General features: G+C 54.0%; 1 protein-coding gene across 1 annotated transcript in view; it reads right to left on the reverse strand.

Moving 5' to 3' along the window:
• The window catches only part of LOC130557772 (ADAMTS-like protein 4), a 66,789-nt gene that overhangs the window by 45,731 nt on the left and 1,421 nt on the right, over window positions 1-19,637 (reverse strand). The gene's annotated exons all lie outside the window — the stretch shown is intronic.

The raw sequence follows: 19,637 nt of genomic DNA on the forward strand, positions 1-19,637 counted from the left end.
CGCGTACTGGACACAACATGGATAGGTTGGGTCTTCCTCCCCGGTGGGGAGCGCCTGCAGGTTCACCACCTGGTCTCTCGGGAGAGTGGTGGGAACTTTGGGCACGTAGCCGGGGCGGGGTCTCAAGATAACGTAAGAATCCCGGCCCCGAGTTCTAGGCAATCTGTGGACACGGAGGGTGCTTGCAGATCCCCTACCCTCTTGGAGGTGAGCGCCATGCGGAAAGCCGTCTTTATCAAGACTGAGAAAGAGCGGTAACCCGGAGAGGCTCAAAGGGGGCGGGGCCTCTTGAGGCCCGCCACCTAGGTCGCAAGAGGGTACGGGGCGCGGATAAGGTGGTCACCCTCTCGCGCCCCCTAGGAACCTAATGACCAGGTCGTGCTGTCCCAGAGGCTACCCAGCACTTGGGTCATGATGAGCGGCTGTAGCGGCTACATACATTCCCATTGTGGAGGGGGAGAGGTTACTCCCCAGTCTCTCGAGGAAGGGACAGCTCGTACCTGACCGAGCAACTCCACGGGTCTTCTCGCCGAGAAGAGCACCAGGACGAGAAGAGGCGCCACCTATGGGCGTATAGCCGCCCAGTGGCTGAAGCCCTAGCCTGAGTGACATCCCAACCAGACCGGGGGTGGGACACCGTCCAGACATGGAGACCAGGTTCTGCCTGGGATGCCGTAACGTGCCCCTTCCCCTGGGGAAGCAGTTCGCCAGGGGGAGCGGCCAGGGGGAGCGGCCAGGGGGGAGTTGTTGTCAGAGCCTTAGCTCCGAGAACCAAGTCCTGGTTAGGCCAAAAGGGGCGTAACTAGTACCACTTGATGCTCCTCTTCCCTGGCCTTGCACAGGACCTGTGCAATGAGGCTCACTGGGGGGAAGCCTACTTCCGCTTGTCTCGCGGCCAGCTGTGCGCAAGGGCATCAGTGCCAAGGGATGCCTCGGACAGGGAGTACCAAAGCGGACAATGGGTGGAGTCCGGGGAGGCAACAGGACAACCTGTGCCTGGCCGAACTTCTCCCAAATGAGCCGGCTGCGCGGGGATGGAGTCGCCACTCTCCGCGAGGCGTCGACTGATGAGAGAGCGCATCGGCTGTCTGGTTCAGGACGCCTGGGATGTGTGTGGCTCACAGGGAACTGATCACCTGCTGACTCCAGAGGAGGAGGCGCCGGGCAAGCCATGTTAGCTGCCGTGAGCGAATGTCAATGATATACGCCACAGCAGCTGTGCTGTCCGACCGGACCAGCACGTGCTTGCCCAGCACGAGAGGTAGTAGCCTCCTCAATGCAAATAGCACAACCAACAACTCTGCATTGAAATGCCAATGTAGACGGGGGCCCGTCCACCGCCCCGACACTGCTTGCCCGTTGCACACGGCACCCCAACCCTGCAGGGAGGCATCCCAAAGGGGACCCCTGTACGCAAGAAGGTCATGGAGACCAGGGGGTTAGGGTGTGTCGGCAGAAAAGCGTGATGACCATACGCTTGCTGCCGGTGTGCCATGCTCTCCAAGGAACTTGACTCTGTAGCCAGTGTTGGAGCGGTCGTATGTGCATCGACCCGAAGGGGACCACCCCCGCCGAGGATGCCATGTATCCCAGGAGCGTCTGAAATTGTTTCAGGGGGACCGCTGACTGTCTGAGAGCTTCAGGCAGTTCAACACTGAACGGGCGCACTCTGTAGTCAGTCGCACTGCCTCTGGGAGGCCGCGTGGGTGCGCGCTTCCTCATCGCGGGTCTCGCGCCCCCCGCGGGGGGTGAGCGGGGCCACTCATGAGGACAGAGTCAAGTTCCATACCGAGAAAGAGGACACTCTGCACCGGGGAGAGCTTGCTCTTCTCAGTTGACCTGTAGCCCCACCGATCTAGGTGCCGAAGCACCAGGTCCCTGTGTGTACACAAGAGATCTCGAGAGTGCGCCAAACTGAGCCAGTCGTCGAGATAGTTAGTACCCGCACACCTCCTTCCCTAAGGGGAATGAGGGCGGCTTCCACGACCTTCGTAAAGACTCGTGGAGACAGGGACAGACCGAAGGGGAGGACCCTATACTGATATGCCTGTCCCTCGAACGCGAACTGTAGGAACGGCCGATGTCGAGGTAGGATCGAGACATGAAGTACGCGTCCTTCAGGTCGATTGCCATGAACCAGTCCTGACACCTGACGGACGTCAGGATGCGCTTCTGCGTGATCAACCTGAAAGGCAGCTATTGTGTAGGTGCCTGTTCAGTACACACAGACCCAAGATAGGGCGCAACCCCCCGCCTTTCTTGGGGACAATGAAGTACAGGCTGTAAAACCCGTTGAACATCTCGGCTGGTGAGACGGGTACGATCACTCCCTTCACCAGAAGGGTGGCGACCTCGGCCGAAGTACGGGAACACCCTAGCGTCTGCTGAGGTATATCGGATGCCCTGAAACTTGGCGGGTGTGAGGCGAATGGATTGCGTAGCCGAGACGGATCGTCTTCCCTAGCCAGCCTGACAGTCTGGGAAGCCGGACAGGCTCCCAGAAATGAGACGGGGACTAAAGGTACGATCTTTTCATCGTCCCCCAGAGGTCCCCCGGGGAGGAGATCGGCTCTACTGTTTTTCCTGCCTGGCAACTGCGCAGCTCAACGCACTGTCTTACTGAGAGTGCTGAGGGCTGGTGTTTATACTCGACATTGCGCTTTTCCACTCACCGTCGTGCAGAGGGTGGGAGCGGCTGTGATAACCCAGAGAGAGAGGAAACTCTCTTTTTTGAGAGTAAGTGGGCGCTAGCCCCCCGGAGGGGGCCAGCAGATGGAGAGACGTGTCAGGATCCGTCCCTATCCGACTTCCCAGCGATGTGGCAGGGGTCGGGCCCAATGGTAGCCTCGATCCCCCTGAGGTCTTCCCATGAGGGCCGCTTCGCCGCGGCTGCTGATGGGGCGATGGTCTCCTCTTCGCTGTCTCCTCCAGGGGGGGCCGCCTGAGTGGGGGGCGCCAGAGCTGGAGGGCGTCGAAGAGGACCAGGGCTGCTGGGAAGCAGACAGTGCACGGGACTCAACGGCTGAGGCGGCCGAGTCGCGGCACGGAGGACTGCTTCTTTACTGTCGAGAACCCTCTGGGGGAGGCCGCGTGCAGGTCTCGCGCCCCCTGACGGGCGGGGGGTGAGCGGGGCCGCTGCGGCTCGACAGTAACACCAACCAGCCCCCCCTTGCGAGACGGGTGCGTCGAGAAAGCGGACCTTCTCGGCGTTACTCATCTGCGCAAGGATCGGCCAGAGGAGTGTCTCCTGGACCACAAGTGTGGACATCGTCCGACCCAGGGCCCGCGTGGTCACCAAATGTTTTGGACGGGAGTCTAGGTCGAGCCCCCCCCAGGTTGCCTCCGCCTACGGGCATGAGCACCGCGGCGGCATACTCCACCTGGGGGACAACAATGTATCCTCCAGCTGTCTCAACCTCGAGGGAAAAGAGGGTGACAGAACTTTGTTTGACGTGAAACGTGCCGGAAAGGGCGTTCCAGGTCTTACTAAGTTCCTCATGCACTTCCGGTAAACACGGCACTGGGGGCGGGCATGGCTTGGAGCCGCGCTCAAACCCGAGGTGCCATGTAGCCAGCCGCGAGCACCGGGAGAGGCAGTGTGGGCACTGCAACCCAACACTCATGGCGGCCCGGGAAAGCATGGCTGACATTTCGACGTCCGCTTCTTCCTGGGCTCGACGCCCCGAGGGAGGGAGCCCGAGGAATCGTCGGAGTCGGATGGCAGTACGTCATCCCCCGATGCTGCAAGAGACATCTCATCATCACGCATCGTGTCCAAATACGTGATTGAGGAATAAGACGGCGGACCCTCTCCTGGGGAACGGTCAGACGAGCGAGACGAGGTGTGAACGGTCCGTGAGGCAGTGGCTGGCGGATTATCGCTCACAGTAATCCTCATATCACCCTCGCTGCTTGCCGTAGCGGACGGCAGGGCCGTAATCCTGCTGCCATGGAACGGGGAGCAAACGAGGTGGTGGCTGAGTCCCGTGGGAACACAGCCACCCGTGACGCAACATCTGAATCATCACCGCCCGCAGTGCGGGCAGGACGTATCCACAACGTCTGCCCCAGCGTACTGGAAGCAGGCATTGTGTCCGTCCCCCTCCTCGATGAGTGTGTTGCACCCATGAGAACAGTGGGACATGCCACGCTGGAGAAATTTGCTCTTTTAGAAAGGAAATTTGCTCGAACCCCTCAGGAACTGCCGAGACGCCCAGGGGAGAGTCACTGCAGGAAGGGACCGTCCGCTGTCCACGCCGTAGATTCCAGCAGAAAAANGACCCATTCACTTTTACCGTCTCTAATTTGATGCATACGCCATTCACTTTTCAGAGCGCCGTCAGTAAAATCCATTTTACTTGAGGAATGCCTAATAAATTAAACACCGTTCTGCGCTCTAGCTACATCTTGACTTCAAGGCTGCTGCTTCCTCAAATGCATTCCATCTGGCTCATTCAGAGTCCATATAAATTAAACATTCCGTTTCGACACAGCAAGGTAAACAAAGTATTATTGTACATTACACAATATAACAGGGTGTCAATGAACAAATTAATTAAAATTGTTAATTTTTTAAATTAAAGCCATTTTTTTATTAAAGCCAGTTTTCATATATTTTCTTAATTTTGTTGAAAATAATGCCTGTATGATCTGTTATGTGATGTGAAAATGTAGAAGAGCGAGTTTGGCAAAAGGTGGATTCGAACCTGCATCCATAGTGTCAAAACAACTTCTTTCTCACTACACATTTTTTGTGCTTCCGACGCCCATGCATGTGCTACATTCAAAGTGTTCTGAATTTAATAGCTTGGAGGAGCGGTGCAAAATTTCATTACTCCTTGCAAATGACATGGGTTTAACTCCCAGGGAATAAACATATTGATATAAACGTAAACCTTGAATGCATTGTAAGTCACTTTGTGTAAATGTACCTGACCTTCTGTTGAGCCAACATAAAGAATTTCCATGATAAATTACTTAAATTTCAACCTTTGCTTCACACTATTGTATGTTTGCAATAAAACCCTTCACGGTGCATTTGTGAAAGCTCCTGTCCAAGTTTACAGTACAAAAAAAATCTTTGTGTTCTACAGAAGAAAGAAACAATGATTTAGAATGACCCAGGGGTAAAAATGATCCAATTTTCATTTTTGTGTGTATTATTATTTTTAACTGGTCCTCGGAAACCCTGGCATACTGAGAAAAAGCCAAATCATACACAGACCCGCACAGTAGCACCATGCAATAACAATTACTGCACACACACGCACATTCAATCCCATAAGGGGGCAGTTGTGGCCTAATGGGTAGAGAGTCGGACTCATGACCAGAAGGTTGCCGGTTCGATTCCCAGGGCCGGCGGGTAACAACTGAGGTGCCCTTGAGCAAGGCACCTTACCCCTACTTGCTCCCCGGGCGCTGCAGTGATAGCTGCCCACTGCTCCGGGGGTACGTGTGTTCACTACTCTCTGGATGGGTTAAATGCAGAGGTCACATTTCGTTGCCTTGTACATGTGCAATGACAATAAATTGAATCTAAATCTAAAAAAAAAAAAAAAAATCTAATGATCTTTAGAGTCGAGCTCTCTGAAATCTGGTCTCCTGGGGACAGCAAAACAAAAGCAGTCACGCACACACGCACACACAAGCCTCGCAGCCAAACCTCCAACACCCTGTCCAACAATGGTTCCACATAACCTCAGGAATCTATAACAGTTTTATTCCTAATGAATATTGAACGCGTTCTAACACCTCCCACCTCACAAACACAATTCTGATGTACCCTGCACACTGACGCCACTAGTGCAACAGCTCATGGCCTGGATAATGCTGACTGTTTTGATTTCATTTTGACTTAAACATATTTACATAGAGTATAAACAGAGGGGTAGATGTCTTTACAATGGAACCGAATGCTTATATTGAACTCTGTCCAATATTGAAAACTGAACTCTGAATGAATATTCTGCATTGTCTGTTCCTGTTGTCTGGTCCGGTATTGATTCTGAGCTCTGTGATACTTGAAGTGATAGTTCACCCAAAAATAAAAATTCTGTCATCCTTTACTCAGCCTCATGTCATTTAATACCTGTATAAATGACTTTGTTTTGATGAACTAAGAGACAGATATTTGGAAGAATGTTTTTCAATTTTCAATTCTGTTACATCATTGACTGCCATAGTAGGAAAAATTAAATGGTAGTCAAAGGTGACCCAGAACTGTTTGTTTTCCTAAATTCTTCAAAATATCTCACTTTGTGTTCAACAGAACAAAAAAAGATACAATATTTTTTTCCTACTATGGTAGTGGAAGATGTCACAGAACTGAAAATGGCTAACATTCTTACAAACATCTTTCTTTGTGTTTAACAGAACAAAGAAATGTATACAGGCTTGGAACAACCTGAGGGTGACTATATGATGACAGAATTTCCATTTTGGGGTGAACTGTCCCTTTAACCGCTTTCAATGCAAAACTTTAATTCATAACTCTATTTAAAAAGTTAACTTTGTTTGTAGTTGAAAATATTGGGTGAAATGCAGAACTTCAATAATTAAACTCATAAAACACTGAACGCTGTCTGATACAAAACGAAGTAATTTTTTTAGAAATATTAAGCTACTTTTAATATTATACTGACTTATAGAATAAAAATGCAAACGTTCCTTACACAAAGCTGTGTGCAATATTGAACTCCACTCGATATTAAATACTGAAGTCTGTCTGAAACAAAATCCTGTCTGTTTAACTCTGCTGACACACTTCTATCATTTCCAAGTTTTCACTTCTGTTTTTCAAGATAGACATAACACTTGACTCACAACTATTACATTTATCTTAAAACCCTGAAAACAGTCATCTTTTATTTCACTGTTGTTATACTATGTCACGCCAACTTCTCTGTTCCAGCTTGTATTTTTAAGAAACTTTGGAAATTAGTGTTGGCACTTCTCATGTTACTGCCTCCTCAGAATGAATCACTTCTGCTGTAGCATTCCTCATAAGTCAGTCACTTCGGTCAAAATCATCTGCTCTCCAAGGATCTAAACTGAGATTTTGTTGTAAAAATTGAGGTTCCAAATTCAGATTTGGGATGTTAACTGTTAGATTCAAAAAAAGATCTCATGAGTATTCAGGATAACTCAAGATCCAAACTTTCTTTGCTGGAAAGATCTGTAGTCGTGTAGACCAATTTTTTGTTTGCAAACAGTGTGACGCGATTCTGTGGGCAGAGCCGAACTGGGGGCAGAAAGCATCTAAATTATCGTTTTTAAGTAACATTACATAATTTATTTAGCATCTGTGTGTTATAAACAGTATAGAAAACCTTATCTGAAATAAAATAAACACAGAGAAACGAGTATTCCGGATGACTTCTTCAGTCCAGCCTGTTCGTTTAATGGCTTGTTTAGCTTAAAATGGCATATTCAACGATGGTATTCCATAGGATATAACACCATAATTTTTGCCATTCCTATTCTGACATTCAATAACACAAAAACACATTTTTTAAGGAATTGTCTCCTATGTTTCATTCATTGCTGCTTTGTTTACACTGTTTTTCTGCCACCAGTATGCGTGCGCAGCTGGAAGTGACTTAACCGTGACGTCGACTCCAAATTGGTCTATATGGCTGTATGTTAGAGAGGAGTTCTGGTGTGGGTCAGACGGCCCTCCCTCAACAGCAGATTGGGTGTCACTCCAGTTACGTCTGTCCTCACTTCCCCCTTTTTCAAGCCTCTCACTTACTATTCAGCTCTTTCTTCGTCCATTCAGGTCTTTCTCCTCTCATTCACAAGCCCTTTCATGCCATCCATCCATCCATCCATCCATCCATCCATCCATCCATCCATCCATTCCAAACAGCACCATTTTTCATCGGGTTACCATGACTCCCTAACCTCTGTCCTCTCTGACTCCTCCTCCCTTATCCGATTACACCACTTTAAGTCCCTTTCTTTTCTTTCTATTTCTTTTCTGTATTGTTGATTTATAGTTGTGGTCTGTTCCACCTATTTAGTCTAGGTGACTTTTATAACAGCCTGTCGCACATTCCTGGCTTTTAAAAACTGTTCTTCTCTTTATAACTTCTCTTTTTTCTCACACAAAGATGTTGCTTGTACAGTAACGCCCACGACCTCCCACAATCTCTCATCTTCACCTCTTTATTCATTCCAGCTTCACTCTGCTGGCTTATTGGTCATTTACAGCCTCACGGAAACACTGCTCCTCTATGCTTATCTTTCAGCTTTGAGCTTTCTTAGAATCACTGACTTTTTACGGCTGGTTGGGCCCAAATGGAATGTGCAAGTTTTTCACATTTTTCGCTATTTGTAATGGTGAATGTGCAGAATGGATTCAACTATTGTGAAATGGGTTAATAGAGCTGAGAAAAGATGTAAAAGTAGCCAAAATATATAAAAAAATAAACATGCAGATTGCAGATTCTATACCCAAAAAATTTAACTACTCTTAAAAAAGGTGCTACATAATGCCTTTGAAGAAAAAATTCTCAATGTATGTTTCTGTAAAGAACATCTGCCGTACCTGTTGCAAAATGTTCTTTATAGTGGATGAAAAGAAAAGAATCAAAGATCTTCTTATGGCATCACTGCAAAGAACCCTTTCAGAACCTTTATTTTTAAGAGAACACTTAAAGTATGAAAAATACATATGGTGTTACTATAGAGTAGTAAAACATCTTGGTTACGGATGTAACGTCTTGGTTACGGATGTAACCTCGGTTCCCTGATGGAGGGAACGAGACGTTGTGTCGAACCGACAGAATGGGGTTTGTCTTGAGAACCTATTATCTTCTGAGTATTTAGAAAAGGCCAATGAAAATTGGCAAATGAAATTTGCATGCCGGGCTCCTCCCCGGATGTCCGGGTATAAGAGGGAAGCCGGCGTGCTCATTCATTCACCTTTGGTCTGAGGAACCTAAAGCATCCTCCCCCGAACGCTGGGGTGGGCGGCCAGTGTTGTGGCATGAGGGACACAACGTCTCGTTCCCTCCATCAGGGAACCGAGGTTATATCCGTAACCAAGACGTTCCCTTTCTGTCGGTCTCTCGACGTTGTGTCGAACCGACAGAATGGGGTTCCTATGGAAAACGCCACAGCACTGAGCCGCGTCACAATCTCTGCGGAGCGACGTTGACTGGCCTGGGCGAGTCAGACGAACACGCTAACGCGAAATTATGACCCTCCAGTGGAGAGGAAGGGGGACCCAGAGCTTTACACAAAGTTGGGAAGCCCCTGTCACCGGCCATCATGGGCGGAGGCCTAGTTCTCTAAATGGCGAGAAGCCGCCCGGCACCATACGGGCCACTGGGTAAGCATTATTCCCCCCGGGGAAAAACGCTGCAGAGGCCACTACCTACCGTAGGGAGGAATTAGTGGAGACACCACATGGTCTCACCATCAGGGGAGAACTCATGGGAAGAATGTGCGGACTGCAGGAGTTAACCGCAAGGTGGGAGTCCACCTGGGGAGATCATGGGTTGCCAAGGTGGGAACCATTCATGAGGATACATCAGACGGAACAGCACACGGAGGGGGGGTTACCACGTCTGGAGCACTAGGTCCGGTTAGAGCTATGTAGGAGATAACTCAACTGTTCCCCGGCCTAAGGGGGCAGGGCTGCTCTGCCCAGCCTGCCCCGAGGAAGGTGCTAGTGATGGATAAAATGCCTGTTCTTTACCCAGTGGGGGAAAGAGGGGAGGCGTAATAGCCGCTGATCCCCCTAAGGAAGGGGGAAGGGCTTTCGCAGGCGTATGCCCGACCGGCTGCCGGTCCTACACCTTGCCAGGATGTGGGCTGACACCTGTTCCGCGCGTAGGTATTAGAACCTCACGGAGTTGTTGGGCATAGCCCAACCCGCAGCTCTGCAGATGTCTGCCAGAGAGGCGCCCTGAGCCAGTGCCCCTGAGGGGTGTGCCTCACTCCCTATGGGCAGGGGCAAATTGAGATCGGTATGCCCTAATGAGGGCATCCACGATCCAGTGCGCCAGCCTCTGTTTGGAGACAGCCCTCCCTTCTGCTGACCTCCGAAACAGACAAGAGCTGCTCAGAGCTTCTGGGCTCTGCGTGCGGTCCAAGTAGAGGCGCCGTGCGCGTACTGGACACAACATGGATAGGTTGGGTCTTCCTCCCCGGTGGGGAGCGCCTGCAGGTTCACCACCTGGTCTCTCGGGAGAGTGGTGGGAACTTTGGGCACGTAGCCGGGGCAGAAACTCAAGATAACGTAAGAATCCCGGCCCCGAGTTCTAGGCAATCTGTGGACACGGAGGGTGCTTGCAGATCCCCTACCCTCTTGGAGGTGAGCGCCATGCGGAAAGCCGTCTTTATCAAGACTGAGAAAGAGCGGTAACCCGGAGAGGCTCAAAGGGGGCGGGGCCTCTTGAGGCCCGCCACCTAGGTCGCAAGAGGGTACGGAGCGCGGATAAGGTGGTCACCCTCTCGCGCCCCCTAGGAACCTAATGACCAGGTCGTGCTGTCCCAGAGGCTACCCAGCACTTGGGTCATGATGAGCGGCTGTAGCGGCTACATACATTCCCATTGTGGAGGGGGAGAGGTTACTCCCCAGTCTCTCGAGGAAGGGACAGCTCGTACCTGACCGAGCAACTCCACGGGTCTTCTCGCCGAGAAGAGCACCAGGACGAGAAGAGGCGCCACCTATGGGCGTATAGCCGCCCAGTGGCTGAAGCCCTAGCCTGAGTGACATCCCAACCAGACCGGGGGTGGGACACCGTCCAGACATGGAGACCAGGTTCTGCCTGGGATGCCGTAACGTGCCCCTTCCCCTGGGGAAGCAGTTCGCCAGGGGGAGCGGCCAGGGGGAGCGGCCAGGGGGGAGTTGTTGTCAGAGCCTTAGCTCCGAGAACCAAGTCCTGGTTAGGCCAAAAGGGGCGTAACTAGTACCACTTGATGCTCCTCTTCCCTGGCCTTGCACAGGACCTGTGCAATGAGGCTCACTGGGGGGAAGCCTACTTCCGCTTGTCACGCGGCCAGCTGTGCGCAAGGGCATCAGTGCCAAGGGATGCCTCGGACAGGGAGTACCAAAGCGGACAATGGGTGGAGTCCGGGGAGGCAACAGGACAACCTGTGCCTGGCCGAACTTCTCCCAAATGAGCCGGCTGCGCGGGGATGGAGTCGCCACTCTCCGCGAGGCGTCGACTGATGAGAGAGCGCATCGGCTGTCTGGTTCAGGACGCCTGGGATGTGTGTGGCTCACAGGGAACTGATCACCTGCTGACTCCAGAGGAGGAGGCGCCGGGCAAGCCATGTTAGCTGCCGTGAGCGAATGTCAATGATATACGCCACAGCAGCTGTGCTGTCCGACCGGACCAGCACGTGCTTGCCCAGCACGAGAGGTAGTAGCCTCCTCAATGCAAATAGCACAACCAACAACTCTGCATTGAAATGCCAATGTAGACGGGGGCCCGTCCACCGCCCCGACACTGCTTGCCCGTTGCACACGGCACCCCAACCCTGCAGGGAGGCATCCCAAAGGGGACCCCTGTACGCAAGAAGGTCATGGAGACCAGGGGGTTAGGGTGTGTCGGCAGAAAAGCGTGATGACCATACGCTTGCTGCCGGTGTGCCATGCTCTCCAAGGAACTTGACTCTGTAGCCAGTGTTGGAGCGGTCGTATGTGCATCGACCCGAAGGGGACCACCCCCGCCGAGGATGCCATGTATCCCAGGAGCGTCTGAAATTGTTTCAGGGGGACCGCTGACTGTCTGAGAGCTTCAGGCAGTTCAACACTGAACGGGCGCACTCTGTAGTCAGTCGCACTGCCTCTGGGAGGCCGCGTGGGTGCGAGCTTCCTCATCGCGGGTCTCGCGCCCCCCGCGGGGGGTGAGCGGGGCCACTCATGAGGACAGAGTCAAGTTCCATACCGAGAAAGAGGACACTCTGCACCGGGGAGAGCTTGCTCTTCTCAGTTGACCTGTAGCCCCACCGATCTAGGTGCCGAAGCACCAGGTCCCTGTGTGTACACAAGAGATCTCGAGAGTGCGCCAAACTGAGCCAGTCGTCGAGATAGTTAGTACCCGCACACTCCTTCCCTAGGGGAAGAGGGGGCTTCCACGACCTTCGTAAAGACTCGTGGAGACAGGGACAGACCGAAGGGGAGACCCTGTACTGATATGCCTCCCTCGAACGCGAAGTCGGAACGGCCGATGTCGGAGGATCGAGATGAAGTACGCGTCCTTCAGGTGATTGCCATGAACCAGTCCTGACACCTGACGGACGTCAGGATGCGCTTCTGCGTGATCAACCTGAAAGGCAGCTATTGTGTAGGTGCCTGTTCAGACACACAGACCAAGATAGGGCGCAACCCCCCGCCTTTCTTGGGACAATGAAGTACAGGCTGTAAAACCCGTTGAACATCTCGGCTGGGAGAGGGCTCGATCACTCCCTTCACCAGAAGGGTGGCGACCTCGGCCGAAGTACGGGAACACCTAGTCTGACTGAGGTATATCGGATGCCCTGAAACTTGGCGGGTGAGGCGACTGGATCGATAGCCGAGACGGATCGTCTTCCCTAGCCAGCCTGACAGACGGATCGCAGAGCATGGGAAGAGTCTATCGCCGTCTCCCGGGTGTCACGTTTCGCTGCAATGCAGCCATATGCTGCTATGAAGTCCTATGATATCACTGCCTTACTACACTACGATCGGACATGTCAGGATGGGCCTTGCTTATCATGCGAGGAGTGAACCTTTCAAGCCTAGCAACCTGAGTGCAGCATAGTGATTCGTGGATCCTAGTGTGCTGCGGTGCGTACTCGGAGGACCTGAAAGCCCACATGAGCCGCGCTTATAGATAAGGGCGCCATACCGACCGCCGCGCTTTCTTGGGGATCAATGGAACGTACCTAGGCTGTAAGGATACGGCGCGCTTGAGACAGTCGGCTCGAGCTGCGTGAGACGGGTACGTACTCCCTTCACCACGAAGGGGGACCTCGGCGAGTACGGCGACACCCTTAGCGTCTCTAGTTATCGGATCTACTTGCGGGTGTGACGATGACGTAGCGAGAGGTCGGTTCCCTAGCCAGCAAGCGGAAGCCGTGCGGCTCCCGAATAGACGACAAAGGTACGATCTCATCGCCCCCAGAGCCCCGGGAGAATCGGCTTGACTGTTTTCACGCCTGGCTACTGCGCATCACGCCTGTCTTCTGAAGTGCTGAGTGGTGTTTATACTCGACATTGTCGCTTTCCACTCACCTCGTGCAGAGGGACGGCTGATCCAGAGAAGGAACTCTTTGAGGTATGCCAGCCCCCGAGAGGCCACAGTGGAGAGACGGCGATCGTCTATCCGCTTCGCCAGCTGTGGCAGAGGTCGGTGCCCAATTAGTCGATCGCCCCTGAGTCTCATCCAACTGATGGGCCGCTGCAGCCGCGCTGCTGATGGGCGTGGTTCCTCTTCGCTGTTCCTAGGGCCGCCTGATGGCGCAAGCTGGAGGGCTCAAAAAGGGCTGCTGAGCAGACATCACGACCAAGGCTGAGCGTGCGGCACGAGACTCTTTACTTCGAGAACCCTCTGGAGCGCGTAGTTCCCCCTGCGGGGGTGAGGGCCCTCGGCTCGAAGTAACTACAACCAGCCCCCCCTTGCGAGACGGGTGCGTCGAGAAAGCGGACCTTCTCGGCGTTACTCATCTGCGCAAGGATCGGCCAGAGGAGTGTCTCCTGGACCACAAGTGTGGACATCGTCCGACCCAGGGCCCGCGTGGTCACCAAATGTTTTGGACGGGAGTCTAGGTCGAGCCCCCCCCAGGTTGCCTCCGCCTACGGGCATGAGCACCGCGGCGGCATACTCCACCTGGGGGACAACAATGTATCCTCCAGCTGTCTCAACCTCGAGGGAAAAGAGGGTGACAGAACTTTGTTTGACGTGAAACGTGCCGGAAAGGGCGTTCCAGGTCTTACTAAGTTCCTCATGCACTTCCGGTAAACACGGCACTGGGGGCGGGCATGGCTTGGAGCCGCGCTCAAACCCGAGGTGCCATGTAGCCAGCCGCGAGCACCGGGAGAGGCAGTGTGGGCACTGCAACCCAACACTCATGGCGGCCCGGGAAAGCATGGCTGACATTTCGACGTCCGCTTCTTCCTGGGCTCGACGCCCCGAGGGAGGGAGCCCGAGGAATCGTCGGAGTCGGATGGCAGTACGTCATCCCCCGATGCTGCAAGAGACATCTCATCATCACGCATCGTGTCCAAATACGTGATTGAGGAATAAGACGGCGGACCCTCTCCTGGGGAACGGTCAGACGAGCGAGACGAGGTGTGAACGGTCCGTGAGGCAGTGGCTGGCGGATTATCGCTCACAGTAATCCTCATATCACCCTCGCTGCTTGCCGTAGCGGACGGCAGGGCCGTAATCCTGCTGCCATGGAACGGGGAGCAAACGAGGTGGTGGCTGAGTCCCGTGGGAACACAGCCACCTGTGACGCAACGTCTGAATCGTCACCGCCCGCAGTGCGGGCAGGACGTATCCACAACGTCTGCCCCAGCGTACTGGAAGCAGGCATTGTGTCCGTCCCCCTCCTCGATGAGTGTGTTGCACCCATGAGAACAGTGGGACATGCCACGCTGGAGAAATTTGCTCTTTTAGAAAGGAAATTTGCTCGAACCCCTCAGGAACTGCCGAGACGCCCAGGGGAGAGTCACTGCAGGAAGGGACCGTCCGCTGTCCACGCCGTAGATTCCAGCAGAAAAATGATCTCCAAAGATCGTAGAGAAGCTCATCAGATGCGTAGGCTCTGAAGAACAAAAGGTGAATGAATGAGCACGCCGGCTTCCCTCTTATACCCAGACATCCAGGGAGGAGCCCGGCATGCAAATTTCATTCGCCAATTTTCATTGGCCTGCATTCATTCACCTTTGTTCTGAGGAGCCTGAGAACCTCTCACGACTGCTGCAGTGGGCAGCACGTGTTGTGGCAAGAAGGACACGTCTCGTTCCCTCCATCAGGGAACTGAGGTTACATCCGTAACCAAGTTAGCTCCGAGAACCAAGTCCAGTTGGGCGAGTATGGAGCAACTAGTACACTTGATGCTCCTCTTCCCTGACCTTGCACAGGATCTGTGCAATGAGGCTCACTGGGGGGAAGGCGTACTTCCGCTTGTCCCACGGCCAGCTGTGCGCTAGAGCATCCGTGCCGAGGGGGGCCTCGGACGGGAGTACCCTAGCATCAATGGGTGGTGTCCAGGGAGGCGAACAGGTCTACCTGAGCCCGCCCAAACTGTACCCAATGAGCTGGACATGAGCGGGGGTGGAGTCTCCACTCTCTGCGAGGCGTCAACTGATGAGAGAGCGCATCGGCTGTCTGGTTCAGGTCGCCTGGGATATGTGTGGCTCGCAGGGATCTGCTCACCTGCGGACTCCACAGGAGGAGGCTTCGGGCGAGTCGTGTTAGCTGCCGTGAGCGAATGCCACCCTGGCGGTTGATATACGCTTCGGTAGTTGTGCTGTCCGACAGGACGTGCTTGTCCTGCATGAGAGGTTGTAACCCCTTCAGTGCAGGTAGCACATCCAACAACTCTAGGCAGACGATATGCCTGCGCAGGCGGGGTCCTGTCAAAATGAGCCAGTCGTTGAGATAGTTTAGTACCTGCACACCTCTCTCCCTGAGGGGAGTGAGGGCGGCTTCCACGATCTTCGTGAAGACTCGTGCGGACAGGGACAGACCGAAATGGAGGACTCTGTACTAATATGCCCGACCCTCAAAAGCGAACCGTAGGAACGGGCGATGACGAAGGAGAATTGAGACATGAAAGTAAGCGTCCTTCAGGTCGATTGCCATCAACCAATCTTGACATCTGATAGATGCCAGGAGGCGCTTCTGCGTGAGCATCCTGAACGGCAGCTTGAGTAGGTGCCTGTTCACGGTACGCAGATCTAGCAACCCCCTTTTTGGGGACTGTAATACGGTTCAATTAAACGGAAGGAAGGAGGCAGGAACCGGCGAACATTTAAACACTTTAATCAAAAATAAATAAACAATAAAGGCCGGTGGTGCCCAGTTGATGCTCATTATCAATCGCATCACCGGCCTCGCTTGCTCCTCCCACGGCTCTCGTCACGCCTCCCTCATCACATACCCCCATCACCCCTCACAGGCCGGGGGTACCCACAGGACTGTGCCTACCCCCCCGGGGGGCCAGTCCCAATGGCCCCAGCGCCTGGAGGTATGGACCGTCGAGACGTGAGAACGGAGACGGAAGCACCAGGGGCGACAGGGACGGGAGAGGTGATAGAGGAAAAAAAATTAGTCCGGTTCCCCGACACGCTGTCACTCGGTCCTCAACCAGCCGAGAGGCTCTTCCTTGCGGTGCCATGCGGTGGTACTGGACGCTCCCTCGCTCCTCCTCTGCCCCCTCGTGGCCGGCGATGGATCCTCCGGATGAGGGCAGCCGGCAGGAAGTCCCCCGCTTCCTGCTCCTCCCCTACACGGCAGATGGCAGCAGGCTCCGGCCCATGGCAAGCGGGGCTGACTCCTCCGCTCCCTCCCGGAAGGCAGCCAGCCCACCTCAGACCCATGGGCACGGCAGCGAGGTCCTCGTGTCCTGGCAGCCGGCGGTGGCTCCTCCGACCAAGAGGACCTCTCCGGGCACACGCGCCAGCACCACCGCCTCGGGCAGCCGCTCGCGGACTTCTCTTGTCCGCGCTGCCCAAACTCTTCGGCACCACGATCCCCCTCAGTGGCGAGGACTCTAGGACTCTTTGACTCTCCTTCCTCCCGGGTTTCGGCACCACTGTAATACGGTTCAATAAAACGGAAGGAAGGAGGGGGGAACCGGAAAACATTTAAACACTTTAATCAAAAATAAATAAACAATAAACAGCAGTAAAAACAGGCCGGCAGCCACTCATGGATGACTGCCGGCCACACGAACGTAAACAAAACTTAACTGTCCGGGCCCGGTCCTCTCTCGCTGTATGCTCCTGCTGCTTTTATGCTTCCGATCTCCTCCGTGGGAGATACGAGGCCGGTGGCTCCCAACTGAGGCTCATTATCAATCGCATCACCGGCCTCGCTTGCTCCTCCCACGGCTCTCGTCACGCCTCCCTAGTCACAGGGACGATGAAGTACGGGCTGTAAAACCCGTTGAAGCTAGAGGGACGAGCACGATCACTTCCTCTCCAGAGGGGTGGTGACCTCAGCCCGAAGCACGGGAGCATCCTTGCCTCTGACTGAGGTTTGAGAGGACGCCCCAAAACTTGGGCGGGCGTCTGGGGAGTTGGACTGCGTAGCCGAGACGGATCGTATCCCGTAGTCACCGTGATGGTTTCGGAAGATCTTGTCAGGCTCCCAGGGACCGAGACAGGGAGGCTAGGGGTACGTTCTGCTTCATCGACCTCCCGGGAAGTGGTTCGCTGGCTGGCAGTGCGGGCCCCCGGAGGGGAGATCGGCTCTGCTGTTTTACCTGCCTGGCGATGATGTAGCACAACGCACCATCGATTGAGAGTGCTTAGGCTGATGATTATCCTCGACATTGGGTCTCGCCTCAACGTTGAGTTGCCGAACACCGTCGTGTAGAGGGTGAGAGCGGCTGTGATAATACCCAGACGATGATGTAGCACAATGCACCGTCGATTGAGAGTGCTTAGGCTGCTGATTATCCTCGACATTGGGTCTCGCCGTGACGCAACGTCGAGTTGCCAAACACCGTCGTGTAGAGGGTGAGAGCGGCTGTGATAAACACCCAGAGAGAGAGAAAACTCTTAGAAGTGGGCTGTTGGGATGGGGCAGGAACTATCCCGGATCGACCAACCAGTGATGGAATGGCTGGGGTCGGTCCCGAAGGTATTCTCGATCTCCCTGGGGTCTTCCCATGAGGGCCGCTTCAGCTTCCACCGCGGCTGCTGACGGGGTGGTGGTCTCCTCTTCGATGTCTTCTTCCGGGGGGCCGCCTGAATGGGGAGCGCCAAAACCGGAAGGCGTTGAAGAGGACCAGGGCTGCTGGGAAGCAGACGGTGCATTGGATCTCGACGGCCAGAGGGCGGCCGAATCGCGGCGGGGGAGGATATGCTTGATATCCTCTGTCTGCTTCTTTACTGTCGAGAACTGCGGCTCGACAGTATCACCAAACAGCCCCCCCTTGCGAGATGGGTGTGTCGAGAAAGCGGACTTTCTCGGCATTACTCATCTGTGCAAGGTTCAGCCAGAGGTTTCTCTCCTGGACCACAAGTGTGGACATTGCCCAACCCAGGGCCCGCGCGGTCACCTTGGTCACCCGTAGAGCAAGGTCGGTGACGACGTGGAGTTCCTGCATAAGCGCTGGGTCGGTCTTACCCTCGTGGAGCTCTCTCAATGATGGACCTGCAGGATGGCCGTAGCGTGGAGAGAGGGGACAGCTTGGCCCGCAACAGAGTAAGCTCCCGACACCTAAGATGCCGAAAAAACCTACATGCTTTGGACGGGAGTCTAGGTCGAGCCCCTGGGGGACATCGACGTATCCTCTAGCTGCCCCACCATCGAGGGAAGAAAGGGCGATGGAACTATTTGACGTGTACGCGCCGAAAGGGGGCGTTCCAGGTCGTACTAAGTTCCTCATGCACTTCCGGGAAAACATGGCACTGGGGGCGTGTGCGTCTTGGAGCCGCTCTCAAACCCGAGGTACCATGTATCCAGCCGCAAGAGTTGGGAGAGGCAGAGCGCTGCACTGCAACCCAATGCCGGCAGCCCGGGAAAGCATGGCTGACATTTCGACGTCCGCTTCTTCCTGGGCTCGACCCCCCGAGGGAGGGAGCTCCGAGGAATCGTCGGAGTCAGATGCCAGTAAGTCACCCTCCGATGCTGCAACGGACATCTCACCATCACGCACCGTTTCCCGAATACGTGGTTGAGGAACAAGACGGTGGGACCGTCTCATGGGGAACGGTCAGACGAGGTGCGAACGGTCTGCGAGCCGGTGGTTGACGGATTAGCGCTCACAGTAATCCTCATATCACCCTCGCTGCTCGCCGTAGCGGACGGCAGTGCCCACGGAACGGGAAGCAGACGAGGTGGTGGCTGAGTCCCGTGGGAACACAGCCACCCGTGACGCAACGTCTGAATCATCAACCGCCCGCAGTGCGGGCAGGACGTATCCACAAGGCTGCCCCAGCGTACTGGAAGTGTGAGTGTGTTGCACCCACGAGAACAGCAGGACATGCCACGCTGGAGAAATTTGCTCTTTTAGAGAAAAAAACTCAAACACTTCTGGAACTGCCGAGACGCCCAGGGGAAGTTGCTGCAGGAAGGCACAGTCCGCTGCACCATGTAAGATTCCAGCAGTAATTAGAGTTGAAGTCTCGAAGTCGATCAGTGTGAAGGCTCCGAAGAAAAAAAGGTGAATGAATGCAGCATGCCGTCTCCCTTTTAAACCCGGATATCCGGGGGCGGAGTCCGGCATGCAAATTTCATTTGCCAATTTCATTGGCCTTTTCTAAAGAAGTCGGAAGCGATAGGTTCTCAAGGACGAACCCCATCTGTTGGCTCGACACAACGTCGAGAGACCGACAGAAAGGGAACTGTCTTTTATTACCAGTTTTACTTTAAATATCATGTTTAAATAGGGTTACTGTGATGAAGCAATGGTCAGTTGTGGGCACTGTGGTTTTTCTACAAATACCCTATTCTAGCCCT

The sequence above is a fragment of the Triplophysa rosa genome, linkage group LG8, assembly GCF_024868665.1.
Source record: "Triplophysa rosa linkage group LG8, Trosa_1v2, whole genome shotgun sequence".
NCBI lineage: Eukaryota > Metazoa > Chordata > Actinopteri > Cypriniformes > Nemacheilidae > Triplophysa > Triplophysa rosa.